Source organism: Vulpes vulpes, chromosome 10, assembly GCF_048418805.1.
Source record: "Vulpes vulpes isolate BD-2025 chromosome 10, VulVul3, whole genome shotgun sequence".
Classification (NCBI taxonomy): domain Eukaryota; kingdom Metazoa; phylum Chordata; class Mammalia; order Carnivora; family Canidae; genus Vulpes; species Vulpes vulpes.
Genome location: NC_132789.1, coordinates 91,569,553 through 91,591,122, shown reverse-complemented (window position 1 = coordinate 91,591,122; position 21,570 = coordinate 91,569,553). Strand labels below are relative to the sequence as shown.

Here is a 21,570-nt window from a genome sequence, read left to right as displayed (position 1 = left end):
CAACATAGAAACAGAGTTTAAGATGATAGATGTTCAGGATTGTTCCCTAAATAGTCTACCAGAAGACACAAAAGTGCTATATCCAACTAAAGAATATATGATTGAGATTAACAGCCGGAGTTGCAGCCAAAAAGCAATCTCAGAGGTTAGCTGAGGACATAAAGAAATTCATTATTCAATGCTGTACCTCCAGACCAGACATATAAAACAAGAAGTCCTCATGGAAGTGTTAGTGCATTGAACTAATTTAATGCTTAAATTTAATTCAACCTATAACCATTTGTAGGGAATGTCTAGCCTGTTTCAGGCAAAGACTTGGTGTTAAGGAAAATATAACTGCAAGTTTATTAATTAAAAAACACATGTGAAGGAATTTCACCAAATATGTGTGGACATGTGGGGAGGGAAGAGGCATAAGAAAGATATCAAGAGAGCTTTGTGCTTGTGGCAGGAGTAGATGTTGAAAGAAAGTGTCCATAAATTGTAAGATACATTCTATTACAAGAATTTGCCAGAACTTGAAGCTATTTATTTATTTATTTATTTATTTATTTATTTATTTATTTATAAAGATTTTTATTTATTTATTCATGAGGGACACACAGTGAGGCAGGGACACAGGCAGAGGGAGAAGCAGGCTCCCCGTGGGGAGCTGAAGGCAGACACTCAACCACTGAGCCACCCAAGCATCCCTCAAAGCTCTGCATTTTAAAAAATTCATGTTTGAAAATCCATTGCAGTTTATCTGCTTATTGCTTTATTATTATTATTTTTTAAAAATATGTACATACTTTACTGGTTCTCGATTTCATTCTTGGCTATAAAATGTTTCCATTCTGCTTTTTTAAGGTGTCAGCCTCAGGTAGGGTGCTGGCCAAGTATCTGATAATGAGTTATCGAGTCATTTATATTGAAGATTATTTCTGTCACACTCTAGGAAATAGACATTCAGTGGAATACAAATGACCATACTGTCCCAATGCCACCAGACTTGAATGGGAGAATTTACGGATGGAGCAGAAATCATATTAAAAAGTATTACTAGATGAAGATAATGTCCACCCAGGAGCTATATACGTTGCAGTATCCGTAAGAAGGTGCTTCTCTGCTAAATGGGAAATGTAACCGAACCTGCATCTCGAGTTTGTTGTAAGTTTTAAGAAAACAAATGCTCCCTCACTTTCTTCTTTCCTGTGTCTGAATTTTCTTGTTCATGACTCTGTTTTATGATTCTCAACATGGTGGTTGATATCAGGCACTAGACCAGGAATCAAGGGACCTGATAAAAATGACCTGCATGCCCTCTTCCTAGGCATCAGCGGGCCTTCCTTTTTATTGTTTAAAAGGTGTAGATTTGTGTAAGAGTAAAGTTTTATTACAGAAAAACAAAATGACCTGCATGATTGTGGTCCAGTCATTCAGGTGCTTTAGCTTTGAGTTGACTCCCCCCACAAAAGAAGGAAGATTCAAATGAATCTTTCCTACTAAGCTAAATAAGACCTTGCTGAGTAGCAGATCATCAAAATGGATAGGGGGAGCCCTTCCTTCAGGGAAACTGGAGGCTCTAAAAGAGGTAAGCATAAAAAATAAATGTAGCACGAGTGCCTCTTGAGGAATAGTGTATCTTTTGGAACTGAAATTTGGTAGAGTCAGTGCTTTCACTACATAACTCAAGGGAAATTGATTGCCTCTCATATTTCTGGAAATTTCTGGGAGATATATCAACATGGCCAGTTTTGGCTTCAGCTTTGGGGTCCGAGTTCCTATTCCTATTGAACACTTGATTTTTTTTTTTTTTTTGAACACTTGATTTACCTTAATTTTAATCTACTGTGTCTGGGGTGGACATGGAACTCAAGCCTTTTCCTTGTAGAGACAGCAGAGCACAGAGGTTGTTCGGTAACAATCTTGAAGTCTGGCTATAATAGTTATTGCCTATGGAGATCAGCCAAGCACCTCAGACTCAGTTTTCCCATTTGTAAGATGAAGTAATGATTGTTTTAATTCATAGTGTTTTGTGAAAAGCACATGTGATCATTTAGGCAGATAATGATCATAGAGTGTGACGTCATAAATGCTCAATATATTGTTTGCTGTCGTCTTTAACAGTCACTTACACTAGCATTTGTGTGCATAGCACTTACTCTGGAAGCCAGAGTACATTAGGAGAGTTTATTACATTGCAGAAATAGAAATCCTTGTCCATTAGACAGCCTAGTTTGCTAAGAGCATATCTACTGAAAAATTTTTTTCACCACACTGCCAAAGTAAATTGTGATCCATGGCAATAAGTGCGATCTTATAAGATACAAAACCAGAGAGGAGGAAGTGATTAATTCTGTTTTGGGAAAGGAGAAGGGGAAGGATTCAGGTGATATGTGAATTGGGTTTTGATGGGCGAATGGGAGTTTCTTGGTCACCAAGTTTCAAGAAATCATTAAAAGTAGTGGTAAAGGAATGTACAAATGCTATAATTTTTCATTCCCTGAATAATTTCATAGGGTATTTATTTGGCATCTAGTACATGAAAGCAGCTGGGATTACAGGAAGAAAACAACAACCAGTATAAAGATAAACACTGAGAGGGCGCACTGTGTTCACAAGGACAGATATCAAGTTGCCTGAAAGTGCATAGCAGGACGTCCTAACCTGGCCTGACATCAGGTTTCCTTGAGGACGTCACATTTAACATGAGGCTCACATCCGGTTCCTCAGTCAGTCTTGTCAGGCTGTACTTTCAAAATATCCCGAATCTTGTGATGTCTCACTACCAGCACTATCACCACCTGCTGCAGGTGTCCATCATCTCTTGCATGGATCATTGCAAGTCTCCTGACTGTCCTTGTTTGTCCCCTTCCACCCACTACCTGTTCCCAACACAGCTCCACAACTCCAATGTGGACTCAGTTTATGCCATTGCTTAGCTCAAAATCCTCTGATGACTCCTATCTCCTTGACCCCTTGCTCCAGCCATTCTGGTGTCTGTGCAACTCCTCAAACATACCCAACATCGTGTGTGTCTTTCTTTCTTTCTTCTTTTTCTTTCTTTCTTTCTTTCTTTCTTTCTTTCTTTCTTTCTTTCTTTCTTCTCTTTCTTTCTTCTTTCTTTCTTTCTTTCCTTCTTTCTTCTTTCTTTCTTCTTTCTTTCTTTCTTTCTTTCTTTCTTTCTTTCTTTCTTCTTTCTTTCTTCTCTTTCTTTCTTCTTTCTTTCTTTCTTTCTTTCTTTCTTTCTTTCTTTCTTTCCTTCTTTCTTTTCTTTCTTTCTTCTTTCTTTCTTCTCTTTCTTTCTTCTTTCTTTCTTTCTTTCTTTCTTTCTTTCTTTCTTTCCTTCTTTCTTTTCTTTCTTTCTTCTTTCTTTCTTTCTTTCTTTTTCTTCTTCTTTCTTTCTTTCTTTCTTTCTTTTTCTTTCTTTCTTTCTTTCTTTCTTTCTTTCTTTCTTTCTTTCTTTTCTTTCTTCTTTCTTTCTTTCCTTCTCTTTTTCTTTCTTAGATTTACTTATTTATTTGAGAGGCGGGCAGAAGGACAGAGAGAGAAAAAGTCTTAAGCAGACTCCCCACTGAGCACAGAGTTGACCTGGGACTTGCTCTCACAACCCTGAGATCATGACCTGAGCCAAAATCAAGTCAGCTGCTTAACCAACAGAGCCACACAGGTGCCCCTCAGAATCTTTCTGATCATTCTGTCTGGAATAGTCTTGCCCCAGATACACATCGGATTCATTCTTCATCTTCTTCAGATGTTTTCTTAAATGTCATTGAAGAGCTACACTTTGACCACACTCCATGAGCCACCACCACTATTTCAGAACCCCATTTCTTCTCATCCTGATTTATTGCTGCCTGTAGCACTGATTGCCATCTGAGATGCTTCATATTATTTGTTTATTTATTGCCTCTGTCCCCTTCCTGGAATGTGGAGCCCAGGAGCTCACTGATGTAATACCTGTGTCTCCAATAGTGCTGGGTATTTAGTCGGCCTGCCCTAAATGTTTGCAGAGTGAACGGATAATACATGAGATGTACTTGGTAAGTTGGCTTTAGATAAGTGAAGAGGGCTGCTTGTTCCAGGAAGAGGGACCAGCAAGTTCATTGGCTCAGAGATAGAAGAGGTAGGGTGAACTGAAAGGAATAAAAGATTTGATGTGGATGGAGTACAGAAAGCAGAGGAAAGCAGAACTAGGTGATCTTTTGTTTTCCTTTCTGGTTCTACCACAATCATCAAAGACAGGATTCACGGCTATTTCAGACTCTCTGATGAGAACAGAAGGTGCATCAGGATTATCAAATGACTGACAGCTACAAAAAAGAATATTGTGCTTGTAAAGAAATTCTGTGTTGAAGTTGCAGATTTGACAAACTTTCCTGGAATAATTTGATATTCTTATTTGATGGAGAACACCCTTAGGGACACATATTTTAGGCTGCTAAAATGGAAAATGTGGCTTTCTTCATCTTTTTTCTTCTATCCAAATTTAGAGACTGTCCTTTCTCCATAAGACATTTTTGAAATATTTCAAAATATTATATTCTCTTTCCTTGGCTGTGAGTTTCTTTCTCTGGCTGTTTCTCTCATGCAGCCTGAGGACTTTCCACCTGGTGGATGGCTGCCTAGACTGAGTGATGAGTACATCTCATCTGATTTGGGGACCAGACCCTTGCTAGGGAATCGTGGAACTTGGGCTGGCCACTGTCATCCACAACATGAAATGGAAAGTTCACTTTTGAAAAACACACACGGTGAAAGAAAACATTCTTTTTATTTAAACATGAGAATAAAGCATGCAAGAAAAGATATTCCCTCAAATGAGAACTCTGCTGAATTAGGGGGAAAAATGTATACATTTACTTACCAAAGTAGGGAGTGGTGCTAAAATGAGGTATGTTGCAGGTTTTTGAGTCCATCATATTGTTAGTTGTCAAAATTCTTCTTGACTCCTTCAGCTTAAATCATTTCTTCATGAAGAAAAAAAAAATTCTTGTCTTGCAGCTACTTACAATCTTGCCAAGAAGAGCTGGAGGGAACAGAGAAATTGAACATCAAGTCCTTATCTGTGTGAGTTTGTCCCTGTGTAAGTCTGTGCTTTACCTATGTGGCTGCTGCTGCTGGTAGGAGGGAATTCTTTGGAAGAGAGTATGCTTGGCAGGGACAAGGCTAGGGTGCAAGAAACAATTCTGGCTGTATGGAGGGCTTTTGTTCACTGTGCCTTAGCTAGAGGATGCAACACACCTGATCTTCCTCTGGACAGATTTGCTATGATGAATAATCAAGAATTGTATAGGGGGCACAGCATCATGACATGCTGGATGTGTGTGGCCTGTTGGTGAATAAAGCCCGCCCTCAGTGTGAGGGCATAGTTCTGGGCAAGTTGCACAGTTTTGGGACGAACTGTTAAGACAAGTAGGGAATAACATTGTAAAGCAGAAAAACAGATTAGGTCCTGAGGTCTGGGGGTTACACGGGAGAGGTACACTTGAATTTCAACAGGATGAGGTATAGAAAGGCTAATCTTTTTGAGAAAATCAACAGTCATTGAAAGTAAATGTCATGATCGAACATCCGTTTTATTTATTTTTATTTCGCAAGCAATTCAAGGACACGTAACTAGACTGGGAGGTACAGAATAAAGAGCAAAAGCCTTATAAGCTGTTCCACTCTCCAGAAGTAATAATTTCACATCTCTCTTCTTATAGAATAACTGTTTAAGAAATACTCTGTAAAGCTCCTGTATATAAGTACTGTATATGAAGTTAAAAAGTAAGAAAAAATAATAACATGAATAATAAAGAAGAGTGGGGGGAGAAAAGTGTCTGATTTTTACCCTTCTTTTTTCTTTTTTAAAGATTTTATCCATTTACTCATGAGAGACACAGAGGCAGAGACACAGGCAGAGGGAGAAGCAGGCTCCCTGTGGGGAGTCTGATGCGGCACTTGATCCCAGGACCCCGGGATCATGACCTGAGTCAAAGGCAGACACTCAACCACTGAGCCATCCAGGTGCTCCTTGATTTTTACCTTCCATAGCAGTAAGTCAGATAAACTTCGCAGTTTACAGACTAAGCTCGAGTGGTGAAATCTGATTATGTGGTTATTTGGAAGTCATGCCCTGAGAAACCATGCATTAAAGTGCTTGTAGATAGTTAAAGTTGCATCTAGAAATCAAGATGGTGAATGAATTGAAGAAAGGCAGAGGAATTCCGAGCCCAGAAGTTAGTTTGGGGGCCATGGCAATACGATAGGTTGCAAATGAAGAGAGCTTGGTCTGTGGTAGTGTCATGGGAATCAAAAGGCCGAGGCCAACATTTTACTAAAGTATGGGAGCTGGAAAACCAGGACATGGAGACGGTCATCCATAGAAATGATGATGCAGTTCTGATGTGAGGGAAATAGAGGGGGGAAGGGATGGGGAAAGTCTGTAAGAGACTTTCAGTCTCATTGCAAACATGTTACTAATATAAAGGAGTGATCTACAGTCCAAAGAATGCAAAGGATGGAGGAGGATGGTGAGGAGTCAAAGCCAGTGCCTTGAGCTAGAAAGAGGAAATGGAGACTAAGTGTTGACCCTTTCACTTATGTCTCAGAGAGAAGACAGTGAGAGAAGATGGGGTTTCCATGTAAAAAGTCTGGGAAAACTGGTCTTTCTTGAACCATGTAAAGAAATAAAGTAGAAGATGTTTATAAACTGTAGTACACAGGGTTTCTTGAAACCATAGGATTGGAGCGGCCGGAGAGGCCACCTAAAAGCATCTGGAAATGGAAACGGGGCTGAGGGAGAGGGTGGAGCAGGGCTGGATTAATCTGGAATGAGAGCAGGGCACAGGATTGCATGTGATACCTATGAATTAAGAAGTGAAAAACTCGAAGTGCAATCCCAACATAATCCTAGTGTTTTGTTAATAATGTTTTACACATATATACAACCCTCACTTATGTCTACCATTATTCACGAATTATTCATTTAGTCATTTCCTGACTTGAAGTTCTTAATATTTTTACCTCTAATTTTGCAATATGTTTTTTCACTTAATTTCTCTCAGCTTTAGAAGGTAGAGAGAGAGACAGAGATAGAGACAGAGAAGCAGAAAGTGAGAGAGAGAAAGAGAGAGAGAGAGAGAGTTCACAAGCTCATGCATGCAGATATGCACCATGACTACCCTAAGAAATGATTCTGTGACTTTTTAGATAGACATGTTTTACTTGGTTTACTCAAACCAGCTTTCTTTTAAATTCCGTAAATAAAGAATAAAAATACTTAGAAGATTTTCACTGAATTCAGATGTTTCCTTTCCTTAATAGGATTCAAATCTTTCCAAGTTGAAGTTTGTACCTCTGGCTCCAATTGACTTACATGAGCAAAAAGAAAAATCTTAATATTTTTTTTTATAACTGGAGAAACATATTTCTTCTATTTTTCACATAACTCACAAATAACTAGGTGGATTTTGCTTAAGCCTTCAAAAGAAATTCCATTTTAGACTAGACACTAATGTGGAAAATTTGAGGCCAAATGATTCAACTTTTAAAGTCTTCTAACTAGGAGAAAGAGTGACAGAAAGAGAGAGAGACAGAGAGAGACAGAGAGAGACAGAGACACGGAGCAGAGAGATTGAGTTAGAGGGTAAGAGAGAAGGAAGGAGGAGGAGTGAGACAGAGAGAGCGAAAGCTAATTTATAAATTAATTGGAATACTTTTCTGGATCATTCATATATATACATATATACACATATATAAATGTTTTTATACATACATTTTTTACTCATTTTAAAATGAAAATTTTAAAATTTTACTTTCCCATTCTATGTAGTACCTATAGTACATATTTAAGCACTATTTGCTTAATGCATAGTACGTATTTGTAATTTTAGTTGAATTATTTCTGCTTATGAAAGTCATACAGGTTAGTATTTTCTCTGGATTATATAATTTAAATACAACTTTCATATATTATGAAGAAAAGCAGAAGATGCTACATGGATATATATTAGTTCAGCACTAAACATTTATTAAATGTGTGTCGGGGTGGGGAGCAAAAACACAAAGGCCAGATTCACCAGACGCAACCTCTGCATGTAGAACTCCCATGGACTTCAAAGGGTTTATGGCTCAAAAACCAGGCTCAGTACGGGGGAGGGAATGAATATCTGCCGCCAATTGCCAGTTGCCGAGTCCCAGCCAATTTCTACAAACTTGGAAGTTGTCCTTTTTGATTTTTTATCAGTGAAAAATGTCTGGAATGACTGGAGACACTTCTAAAGTTTTTCACTTTTTTACATTAGTATAGACTAAAATCTATTGGAAAAACTGGATTTTCGTTAAATACCTCCCAACTCTAATGTGCAGACTTAAAATGTTAATTTCTGTATTTTCTCCCGGACCAGTAATCTTTGTTTATTATTATTTGTATACATTTATTGGAATCATACTGTCTTGGGCTTGGAAAGCTTTTGTCACTTAGAGTGTAGCGTTGATTTCTGCTATAGGAAGATGCTTTGCGGGGGTTTTCGCTTAGTTCCTTCTTCCCAAGTATGATGTGCTTCCTGACTGCCTTCTGCCTTTCCCTGGTGAAATAGGAGTCACCAAATAGTCTCAATTGCTTTCCTTGCATTTTTTGGCCACTTCCTTAACCACATTAAGACAAGAAAGATGAATTTGGAGTCCATAGAGAATAATGTTTACCTTGATGGAATCCATCACCAAACCCATCACTAGAACAACCACGCATGCATTCCATTTTGTTCTTTTGAACAGAGATACCCATAAAAGGATTAAAAAAAAAACCCTAAATGGTAAACCCAAGCAATCCTAAATGGACAGCAAGAACCGACACCGTAATTGCTAAGGGGTTGACTTATCATTTACAGTCAGATCTGCTGGCTGCAATGTGCTCCAGGGAAAGCTTTCTGGGGGATTTATCAATAACACGGTTAAATGTGTCTTGCTGTCTTTTGCTGTAAAGTGCTATTGCGTGTATGCTTACAGGTGTGTGCTTGTGTGTAAGGTTCAGGACAAGTGAATGGTGGATCCGTGGTGATGGTCTTTGCAAAAGCAAATGATCTGTCGTGCTGTGAACTCCGGAACCTAGTATCCCGCAAAAGCAACGGATAGACATATGAAGCAGATATATGTCTCTTTTTCATGATGCCAAAACAATCTTGAGGAACACAATGAACTATTTATTAGTTTAGTCCACATGTTGCAAAACAGCCATCTTACCTCATTTCTGTCCCTTGTGTTTGGGATTTCTTTTTTCTAATCTGCATATAATGTGAAATATTTTTGTTTGTTTGTGGGCACAGTTTGGTAGGTTTTCGCTGCTCTTTCTTTTGTAGCCTGACAGCTGCAGCGAGTACACACATCTGCCATATTGATGTCAAGTGGTACACAGTCATTTTTTCGTAACAGCTGTTGTTGGCAGATCATTTCAACTATCTTGGGGATGAATGGAATATAAATGTTCATTGCACAAAGTATATAAAGCAGGGTTTATTGGATTCGACACTGTTTCTTATCAACATACTCTGTTTTCTTTCTAGTATTGTGATGCTAAGAATTTGGATACCATATGAACAACAAATTATTTCTCATCTAATTATCCAAGTGTTTAAGAATGCTGAAATGTTGCTGGTGTGACAAATCAGTGCCAGAAAAAAAAAAGTTTTGTTGGAAGAAGAGCTTTTGTGTATAGTGCCTACTTGAAATATATCACAATCTAAACTTAATATATATATACACATACAACTATTATATATATATTTATTATATATAATGTAATACATTAAAATATACAAGATAATGAACTGAGTACATTGGTTAAATTTTAGTATTATGTAATAGGTTTAACATTGCTTTAATATTATCTGTCTCTCTATTAAAGATCTCTCTCTTCCTCTCTGCCACCTTCTCTCTGTCTCTCTCTGTGTTAGACCAAATGCCACTTCTCCTAAAGTACCACCATAGCATGTTAAATCTCCTGTGGTTCTGTGTGTTTCATCAAAGTTTTGTTTCTACAAAATCAATGCTTTGAACAAACTAAAAAGAATGTTGGAGGATTTCACATTAAAATGGAAATGTATTAAACACACACACACTCCCACTGGGTTTGTCAGTATATGTATGTGTTCACTATGGTTAGAAACAAAGAAGGCATCTTAAGTAAAAGGAAATGATTAGTTATGGGGAAGAAAATTGCAAAGATGTAAAAATATTTGGGGATAATTATCAAACAGGGAAAGATTGTTGGCGGTAGTTACGTGATTTGGCACTGTATGATTCTTCTTTTCCCCCAAGAGTTTATCACTCTTTGGCATCAAAATCAATCAGTAATTTGTGAGCAAATCATTATGAGTAGAGATCCCTAGAACTTAGAGTATTTTGCAACCTGCACATTAGTCTCACACAAGAAAGTGAGAAACCTTGATGACTGGGTACTGCCAGTTTTAATTTGTTTTGTATCAATTCTACAAGAATAGAGTCTTGGAGCCCACATGAAAGTCATACTGTTGACTTTCGGTTGGGAACACACACATCGATAAAGACCATGCAGTTCAAAGTTACCTCTTGTTGTCTCTGTGTCGCCACTGTCCTTTTAGTGATCTTCTCCAATTTCATGGCTTTAAACGCTGTCTATATACACTGATGACTCAGCCCAGATTTTCCTATCTCCAGCCCAGATTTTCCTTTCAACTCCAGACTCGCTGGTCCAATAGCTTAGGAGATGTCCTCACCCCCTTGGGTATCTAATCTAACTGTTCATTTCTTCATTCATCCTACCATTCCTGTGGTCTTTCTTACCCAAAAAAGAAAAAAAATAACTTTATTCTACTGGTTGCTTAGGCAAAATGATGTGAGTTCCTCTTTATTTCTTTTTTAATTGCATACCTCCCATTCAGTCCACCAGCGAACATTGTTAGCTTTTCCATCAAACCGTATATTCAGCATCAACTAATTTCCCAGCTCATGCATCCTACCACTATTCTCTCTCCCCAGAATGATTTCAGTAGCTTCCCACATGAGCTTTCTCTTTTTATCCCCCTAAGGTAGAGTCTCAACGCAGCAGTCAGATGTTAGAAAAGTTTGAAAAAACTTGAGTCAGCTTGTGTCACTCCTCAGCTTTAAACCTTATAATAACTTCCTATTTCATCTTGAGTAAAAGTGATGTCCTTACTGAGAACTCCTAGTTCCTACATGACCTCATCCTTTATTCTTCTCAAAACTCATCTTTTAAAGCTTCTCTTGCCACACTGACTTCTTCCTATTCCTCAAACATGCTGGGCATATTTCTGCCTTACAGTCTTTTCATTTGCTCTCCTGCCTGGAATAGTCTTTACTCCAGTCATGAATAGATGTATGCATGACTGACTTACTCATTCCTTTGGGCTTCCACAAGGCAAGGTTTGCTCTGGCCATTCTACCTAAATTATCCTCATCTCCGCTATCACACACTATCCTCTTACCTGAATTTAATCTTTTTATGACATCTTTTTTTTTTTTTTTATCACCATCTGGTATTATATAGTCTGTACTTTTTCACCAAAGTAAAAGTTCCACGAGTCTGGTTTTGTTTTGTTCTCTAATATAACTTCAGACGCTAGGAGAGTGCATGGCATGTGATAGGCACTCAATAAAGATTTTTGACTTGATTGAATATATTGATTTGGCATCATTTGTAAAGTCTCATTGAAAACTAAATGTATTAAAAAGATTGCTAGAATTAAAAAGATTGATATTAGAATAAGAAGAAATAAATAGCTTTTTCAACTTCTCTTTTGGAGTGGAATGCAAGCAGACTTTTCCCCCCATAAAGACAATAGTGTTCTTATTTTGATCAACCCTTCTTGTTTGCAAAGAAAAACTTTCTGTATAGAAGGAAAAGGCATCAAGACTCTAAAAAAATCCCTCCATCTTCCCCTGAATACTACATATATGCATATATGAATACCATATATAGGTACATGTAGATGTATATATATATCACATTTTAGAATAATGCAATTGAATTAAAATCTTCAGTGGAAAATTGACATAAAATGTTTTAAAATAGTGAGAAGATTCAATAAATTCCTACATGTTCACGGGTTGGTTTCTAATTAATATAAGGTAGTTTATGATTATTTTATCAAATACATTATTTTACTTTAAGATTGTAAAGAAACACCCATAGAATGAATGAGAAAGAGGAATAAACATATCAAATAATATTATAAGGGCTGAGATAACTGTATTTTAATTTTTTACCAAAATATATGGATTTTTTTTCTCATTTCTCTGCCATTGGCAATTTCTGAGAAAAATCCAGAAATGAAATAACTCTGAAGTGTGAGGTCACAGTAACCTGATTTAATGCAGAGGATGTGCAATCCAATACAAGACTTTTATTTGAAGATCCAAATTCTGTTTTCAGATCAGAAAGATTCTTTCCTTTTCAGACACCTTCACATGCACGCCATGGGATATTTTGGATTTTGTTGCAGACTGATGTAACCATTGTTGGGCAAGTTACCCATGACTTCATCCCGCATACAAATGACAGCTGGGAAATTTAGTATGCGTATGTAATAATTTGCCACATATGCATAGAATTAAATGTCTCAGGCTGCTCTGATGTTCCATGTTCTTTTACTTGGTACTTGATAGAGAGTGGCAGAGTTAAGAGATTTTAAGAACATGTAAGAACAATCCTAGTGACTTCCAGTAGGCAAAACATAGTTTCAAGAAGTGACTGATAAATATGTGAATGAGCACTGGTCTAAGAATCTGAAAACCTGAATTCTGGGGCTCAGCTCCATTATCTCTAAGGACACGGCCAAGTGGCCTCTGCTTTGAGCCAAAGATTTCTCATTTTCAAGATGGAGAGAATAATCATGGTCTTGCTTAAATACAAGTTATTGGGAATATTAGAAAGTGTAATAAAATAGTTGGAAAATGCTAAGAGTTTCTTTCTATACCTTTACATGGATAAAATGAGCATCTGTTGCAGACAGTATGGGAGCAAGATCAAGATAACACCAAAATTCCAAGTTAGATTATAAAGCTAACACATAACTGATAAAATTAGGCATGTGCAAAAGGTGACATAAACATGCAATATTTTAGTGCCAGAGACAAGAAGAGCAAGACAAGCCTGGCCAAGTTAGTGTGTTTAAAGCTGGTCAAGAGTAGTTAACTTTACAATGTTGAAAAAGAGAACATACTCTGTAGATGGTGTTTTAGGGCGGGTTTCCCAAAGCATACCCCGAGATGAGGATTCATAGGCATGTTACTTATTAGGAAAAAATCCTTGAAAATATTAAGGGAGTAGAGAAGTGAGGAGATCACGTAAAGGTGTGCTGTCGACTCATGTCCCACAAAAGATAATTTTGGCTGAATCCCACACCAGAGATCCTTTTTTTTTTTTTTTTTCATTAATTTACTTGAGAGAGAGAAAGCATGAGCAGGGGGGAAGGGTGGAGGGAAAGAATCTCAAGCAGACTCTCTGCTAATCAGGGAGCCGGTCTTGGGGCTCCATCTCATGACCCTGAGATCATGACCTGAGCTGAAGTCAAGAGTTGGCAGCTTAACCGATTGAACCACTAACGTGCCTCCCACACCAGAGATCTTGATATCTCGTTGGTTACACCTAGATCTCAGGAAAATAGAGTGAGAGTCTTGAGGAAACACACCGATATACAAGCCTGATAAACTGAATTCAGACAGTTTGCAGCATGATTGTAGAGATGAATGGACATTTTAAAATATTTGTTCACTTAGTCATCTGTATGTTCTATGGCATATGCGTAGACACTACGTGACATATTCTGAGTGAGACATTAGGGAGTCAAAGAGATTGGAATCAAAGAAATTACAATATGTTGGGAGAGACAGAATTAGAGAATTTATAATAAATAAGGATGAGTGTTATGGGATCTCCCAGGCTTTACCTGCTTCTTGGCACCTATGATTGAAGAGACAGCAAAGCAGAGAATAACCTCTAAGTGTTGTCTTGGTTTCCGATTCTGCTCCATCATTCATCACCCTGTGACCCTGGGCAAATTACCCAATCTCTGTGCGTCAGTGTTCTCATCTGGGCCACGGAGATCATAACTCTGTGTAACTGCTCATTTGTTTTTTTCGAAGGCTAAGTGAGGCAATACATTAAAAAATACACCGAAGACTGTTAGGAAGTTTATATTTATTTCTACTGGATATTCGATTCATACAAATAATCTCCGTTTTTCTGAATGCATGAAGAATCCTAAATATAATTTGACTTTTCATTTAGATCTGCACAGAGGAGGAAAAAGCATTAGTGAAAGCATACTAGTGGCTAGTCTCTTGGCAGTTATATTTCACATTGTAAATCCAACTTCAGTTTTATAGTCCTTAAGCAAAATAACAACAAAATGCTGTTTAACATCTTTACTGCAGTGTAAGGCAGGGTGGAGTCAGGTGACTGGAGGATCTTTCTCCTGTGCTCAAGAAGTCTGCCTCCCGACTGGCCTACCCTGTTCTTCAAGTGGTACATGGTGCAATGAACATTTGAAGGTTAGAGGGAACAGAGCTCTTTCTAAAGATTTACATCCTTAAGAAAGACTGGAAGGACACCTGGGTGGTACAGTGGTTGAGTGTCTGCCTTTGGGTTGGGTGGTAACCCTGGGGTCCTGGGATGGAGCCTTGCATCTGGCACTACTTCTCCCTTTGCCTCTCACTCTGCTCATCTCTCTCTCTCTCTCTCCCTCTCTCAAATAAATAAATAAAATCTTTTTAAGAATTTAAAAAATAAAATAAAGGATAAAATGTAAAAATGAGAGGAGGGGGATGCCGAGACTAAACTATAGTGTGGAGGTATGCACATTTAGGTGATAAGACCACAAAGAAGGAGCACCTGGGTGGCTCAGTGTTTGAGTGTCTGCCTTCAGCTCAGGTCATGATCCCGGGATCTTGGGATTGAGTCTCGCATCAGGCTCCCTGCATGGAGCCTGCTTCTCCCTGGGCCTGTGTCTCTGCCTCTCTCTCTTTCTGTCTCTCATGAATAAATAAATAAAATCTGAAAGAAAGAAGAAAGAAAGAAGAAAAGAAAGAAAGAAAGAAAGAAAGAAAGAAAGAAAGAAAGAAAGAAAGAAAGAAAGAAAGAAGAAAGAAAGAAAGAAAGAAAGAAAGAAGAAAGAAAGAAAGAAAGAAAGAAAGAAAGAAAGAAGGAAGGAAGGAAGAAAGAAAGAAAGAAAGAAAGGAAGGAAGGAAGGAAGGAAGGAAGGAAGGAAGGAAGGAAGGAAGGAAGGAGACTGGAAGTGCCAATTCTTGAGGCTGATGTGGTGAAGGCACAGGGCTTTATTTACCTCCTCTTTACCCCATTGGTGGTGGAGGGATTCCTGCCCCCAGATTATGGGGATTACTGGACAAATCACAAGAGCAGTTTATCAGTCACATAGGCTCACAGCTCAGGGAAGAGGCCACCGCACGTCATGTAGGCTACTCCAGGTTGCAGTCAGAACAGCCCAGGGGCTGTGGAAGGCAGGCTTCAGAGTACCTACAGAATGGGTGCCCCTTGGGTCTGGTGGGAGGGTGTCATTAGCTCATTTGAATTCTTCTGCTGGTTGGCAGGGAACTGCAACCTGCTATTCAGGGACGAGCAGAGACCACACCTGGTCTCTTTGACACGGAGGGCTGTTTGGCTCAGGGATCCAGGCTGCCACAGCAGAGGAAGGCCAGTCCATGCGCTCTGGATTTCAATAGTTGTCAAGGCAACATACAATCTTGAGCCTGAATTTTAGGCCTTATACCAGGGAGGAGTCAGAGGGGAGGGAAGGCTCCTCGGCTAGTTGTGCTAAAGAGAAATTGGAGAGGAATTGTATGTTTGCTGGAGAGGTTTTGCACACATTATTGTAGGTGTGCAAAGTAAAGCCCCCTCTTCCCTCTCTCCTCCAAAACCTTCCCTAACACCTACTTCTGTAACGCAGGATTCCATACAAGGAGATCCTTAAAGCGAAATCGAAGTCATGCTGAGGGGTGTGGCAAGGTTGGCATGGGCTTAGGTTACGGGCTGCCTGTGGCGATAGTGCTCCTGAGCCACAGTCATCAGTATTTTGTGAGCTCCATTTTCTGAGTTCACATCTGCTTTCCAATTTTGTCAGCCCCCCTGAAGCTCCGACCCTGGGTTCTTAGTTATTTGCCAAATAAATGCCAATCAGCGGGTCTTCTCGGCTGATACCCCCTAGCAGGTCATGTGCTTTCTGATGTTTGAAAAGTATCTGACGTATGAACGATCTAAGTTCAGTTTGCTTATCCTGAAATATATTTGCTACCTTTCCTCTCTGGTAATTTTCTGCTGGTTCACATTTTTTTCCCTTTTTCTTTCTTTCTTTCTTTCTTCTTTCTTTCTCTTTCTTCCTTTCTTTCTTCCTTTCTTTCTTTCTTTCTTTCTTTCTTTCTTTCTTTCTTTCTTCTTTCTTTCTTTCTTTCCTTCTTTCTCTTTCTTTCTTTCTTTCTTTCTTTCTTTCTTTCTTTCTTTCTTCTTTCTTTCTTTCTTTTTTTGTAACTTCTTCATAGATTATACAGCAGGAAACAAATCTTTTAGAGAATAAATTACTTGACTTTTCCATTAAGTATTTTCACAGAACTTACTTGGAGTATAATTTTATCCTGAAGCAGTTTTTTATCTTTTAAATATCTATCTTTGACCTTGTGTTGGAAAATTCCTTTAAGAGAATATTATTAATATTTCTAGGAACTGTGTCTGTGATTGCATCGAAGAAAAAAAAAAAAGAGGGAAAATGAAAGGCAGACCATAACTGATTCTTACACTCTTTAAAAATATTCAGAAATAGGTGAGAGAAAGTGCACAGATCTAAGATCTGACAGATGTTTTTATGCACATTCATATAATTATTTTAAAGATTTTCTTGAAAAGCCTATGGGTCATTTCTTGGTTGTGGATAGGGTCTTCAGACATAGTGAGGAGTAGATGGAGGAGTAGAAAGAGATAGAAAAAGGAAGTAGAAGTAGTATTTTGGAAGCATGTTAAAGGAAGTTTGAGGTATAGCCTCAGAATTATGCGGTTTCCAGGTTGTTTCTTTTTATTCCTTTTACCTTTCATTCCAAATTGCCCAAGAGACTTTTTCAAGGTTTTTTGTTTGTTTGTTTGTTTTTGTTTTTTTGACTCATCAGCATTTTTTTTTCTCTTCTCAGAAACTCAGTAAGTGGTAGGCTCTGCGGTGGATAGACAACCCACAGTATAATTTAAAAACCTGTTAGTCTTAACCTTGACCTACTTTGACCTTCCAATTCTTTTCTGAGGATGTGGTGAGCATCTACTGTCTTGAGATCTCAACCCCTCTTTCCATCTCTTTGTTGCCATAGTGCCCCATTTCATCTTGGATGATGACCTCTCACCATTTTTACCCAAGGTGATGTACTCTCCCTTATATTTATGCCATTATTTACATTTGCATAACCTCATGAATCTCTGTTTTACTTGTACCACTCTGGTTTATAAATTATATCCTAGAGGTAAATGAACTCTCTTTTTGTCCCATTTGTGCATTTTAACATTAAGTGACTGTGAGAAGGAGTTAAAGCAGATGCTCAGAGATCCTCTCACCCCCTTTTATGGATGGTGGGAATGTTCCTGGCAGAAAGAAAAGAAAGTAAGTGACCCAATCTCATCTCCTTGTCAACTTGACCTTTGGCTAATGTTCTTTGTTATGAAAAAAAGCCCTTAACTTTGAACATGCCTTTAGCAGGATGCCTCTAGCTAAGGATTTCCTGGAAAAATAGAACCAAGGATCCAAAAGACATGGATTCCTGGATAATGCAGGCAATACCACTCCTTGGAGTTGTTTCATATTTAAATGTTCCAGCTGTATGAGGTACCCCATAAAACTCACTTAGAGGATTAATTTATTCTGAGCCAGAATCTGGGGAGCTGCCATGGATGTCTCAGATGGCTGTTTTGACTGAGCCTTGTGCTTGTTGCATCCTTATAATCGTTTAGTAAAATTGGATACCAGATAAAATCTCTGATTTCTCTGACTCTGATTTGACAAGCAAGCTCTGTAAGTAACTTCAGTCACCTAAATTGGTCAAGTGAGGTTTGACTGTATCACTAAAGATACCAGCTGAACATGACCTACGAGAGATTTAAGTCAGGGTCTTTTAGAGTCTTGTATAAGTGCTAGAACATGTATAATTCGTGTCTCATAAAAGCCTGGATGATTGATATGTATGGTTTCCTTATCTATTTTTTAAATACCAAATGTTCTAGATCAGTTTGTTAAAATGGGACTCTTAGGGCCTCATTGTGGAATGATGGTTGAATATTACTAACAGAATCAACACGGCACAAGGTCATATTCTCATCCCCGAGAGGTCTATGTCCAGTATTGATTTACATGGGCTCTAAAAATCTAGGTCCCTTGTGTCAATCAGGAGAGCTCTGAAGGGTCATCTCAGCTTTAGAATTCAGTGTTAGGCTGACTGAGGCCTTTGTTGAGACTGTAGGGCAACCATCACCTCCCTCTGTCCACTCTTCCTTCCTTCTCTTGCCTTTCTCAGGTGTTGACTCTTAGGACACTCACTGATAAACTTTCTGCATGCTAACCTCTGACCTCCACCTCAGAGTGGGTCTCCAGGAAGCCAGGCTATTATAGTAACCTTCATGGTTTTTGCATTATGCTCAAGAAGTTCACAAATAAGCAAGAAGTATGTACTGTTATTTGACTCTTTGATGTGTCAGATAAAAATTTGGGATGGCTAATTTTTAAGGATGAGATTTATTTTAATTTTTTAAAGATTGATTTATTTATTTTGGAGAGAGAGAGAGCGAGCACATGCAGGAGGAGGAGCAGAGGCAGAGGGAGACAAGCAGACTCCCAACTGAGCATGGAGCCTGATGCAGACCTTGATCCTAGGAACCTGAGATCATGACCTGATCTGAAACCAAGGATTGAGCACTTAACCAACTGCACTACCCAGGTACCTCACATTTATTTTCTTAAGTGTGTTCAAATAAAATTCCTTTAGGTTCATGGAAGAAATACATCTTATTGCATTAGCCTAAATTATTTATGTGGAAGTATTTCAGAGAAAATTTAATAGTGGGTCATGTGAAATAAAATCATTTTTACTTTCACTGCCTGAGATACTAATACATAAATCTAATGAAAACACTTAATTGCTTATAGTTTATTAGTTCATCAGCAATGAATTTGTGCTAATTTAAATTTCTGAAATACAGTTTTTCATTTTGGAGGATATATTTTCTTGTGGTGATAATGCTTCGCTATCTTCTCAGAAGGATACAAAACTAAAATACATCCTCTCTTGCTTTCAAAATAAAATAATGTATTTCTCTCTATATCTTGTAGATTTATTTATTTATTTATTTATTTATTTGTTTATTTATTTATTTATTTATTGTTAAATATATTTCTAGTATTCTAAACTATTGATTTAAGTTCTCATTAAGATGACAGAAAATTTCAAACTGATTGCCTTTTTAATAAATGTTTGCCATTTTCAGGACATTTCCTGAGGGTCTGCAAATGGAAGGCTGAGTAATTTTTCTCTTGCATTGTCCAGGCTTGTGGCAGAAAGGTGATGGGATGGTGGGAAAGAAGAAGGAAAATAAACACCCAACTAATTCTGAAAACAAAAGGCATTTAATAATTCTTCCATGTGTGTCCAGAGTTTACAATATAGAAAAACAAAGTTTTTAAAAAATAAGTTCTGGGATCCCTGGATGGCTCAGCAGTTTAGTGCCTGCCTTTGGTCCAAGGGCATGATCCTGGAGTCTCGGTGTCGAGTCCCACATCGGGCTCCCTCCATGGAGCCTGCTTGTCCCTTTGCCTGTGTCTCTGCCTCTCTCTCTCTTTCTCTCTCTGTGTCTCTCATGAATAAATAAATAAAATCTTAAAAAACAAATAAGTTCTGATGCTTATGAAAGGAAACATTTAATTTTATAATCAATTACATTAATTATGTCTTCTCTGTAGCAGGTAAGAATCACAGAATTAAAGTAAAATGTAGGTTCTTTGAATAAAACAACAGCTACCCCTCCCACAAAAAAAAAAAAAAAAAAAAAGAGTAGCTAAGAGTTTCCCTAGTAAATGCAGAAAGTATAGTCTTCACGTTGGGTTTTATTGATCTCTGGAACAGTAGCTCCCCCTGAACTGAGGGCCATACCAGAATTAAGGAAAGATCTTTCCATCCCAGAGACCAGACATTTGGAAGGCAGCCATTGTGAGTATAAAACGTGAAGCTGGCCAAGTACTTTATTTCTTATTGGATTCTTGACTCTTTCTGACTCTCATCATTTAGTGAGTCATGACTGACAGTGTGTACGCACATCTGCAGTCATTGATCCTTAGAGAAATGTCTCCAGGGATCTCCACGGCTTTCTTTTGACCATATCAAACAGGAACTTTCTTTCAGTCCCAGAAATTGCAGAAGCCAGGGCAGAGAACCCCAGACAGTAGGGCTCTGATTTCACCCTGCACATGTAAGAGTGCAGATTGGTTCCAGGTCAGGGTCAAATAAAGAAAAGTCTGAAATGGGTGCCTCTGATCACTCCAGAATTGCCCTGGAATGCACACTTTGTGATCTTGAAAGCTTCATGGGAATCAAGGGTGGAATTATACAAAAGACACAGGACTTGAAATCCTCAGACATGGTTTCAGCCGAGCCTCAACCCCTCCTAGCTGGGATATTGGGCAAGTTATTTAAATTCTCCAAACTGTTTCTCTTTTGGCAGATGAGAGGCAGTAATATAAATCTGTGTAGTCAGATTAGTGGACATTTCAAGGACAGCTGGATTTTTATGTGAAATCATCCAATTTTAAATGCTCTATTAAATTTTATTTTTTTAATTGTATAGATTAAAAACAAATTGGATGAGTTCTTCTTTAGGACAGGCCCAACGAAGTCCATCTTTTTCCCTCTGGCCCTCCCTGCTCAGCTTCTCGAAATAAATTGTCTGCTTCCAATCCTTCTTTTTTCTCTGTACTCATCCTCACACCATACACTCCAATTCTGACTTCTACTCTATCACCCCATGAAAAGAATGTCTGTAAGAACCCTCAGGATCCATGTCACTAAACACAATGAACATTTTTCAGTGTATCTTACTTGACCTCTAAGTAGCATTTGAAAATCTCAAGCATCTCTTCCTCTTTGAAATCCTCTTTCCTTGTTGTCATGGACACATAATTCTGCAATTCTGCTTTCTCTTATCTCCCTGGGTGACCTCTTTCCGTTTCTTTCAGAAAGGTGTCTGCCTTCATCCTCTGACTTTAGATATGATGTTTTTAAGACTTCCTCCTAGCTCTTTCCTTTTTGTCCCTCTGTAGATACTCTCTCCATTCTCTTCACAGATTTAAATCACATCCGTGCTCACGGCTTCATGTATAGTTTGCACAACTAATGAGTCCCAAATGTGTACCTCCAGTCAATCTTCCTGTGGGCTACTGAAGTCAATTGCTTTCTAAGTATCTCATTTTTCACTCAAACTCAATATACCTAAAATTCATTATTTTTTCACCTAAAAGCTGGTTGTCCTTTAAGATTTCATGTTTCAGTGCTGTTATTAACATTTATCCACTTGTG

The 21,570-nt window shown here is 38.2% G+C and overlaps 1 long non-coding RNA gene across 2 annotated transcripts in view; it reads left to right on the top strand.

Moving 5' to 3' along the window:
- Positions 1–21,277, top strand: part of LOC140594251 (uncharacterized) — a 47,964-nt gene extending 26,687 nt beyond the window's left edge. For both annotated transcript variants that reach the window (XR_011994989.1, XR_011994990.1), the window contains 3 exons: positions 938–1,149; positions 18,781–18,942; positions 19,490–21,277. This is a non-coding gene — a long non-coding RNA (uncharacterized lncRNA). The remainder of the gene's footprint in view (positions 1–937; positions 1,150–18,780; positions 18,943–19,489) is intronic.
- Positions 21,278–21,570: the final 293 nt, after the last annotated feature.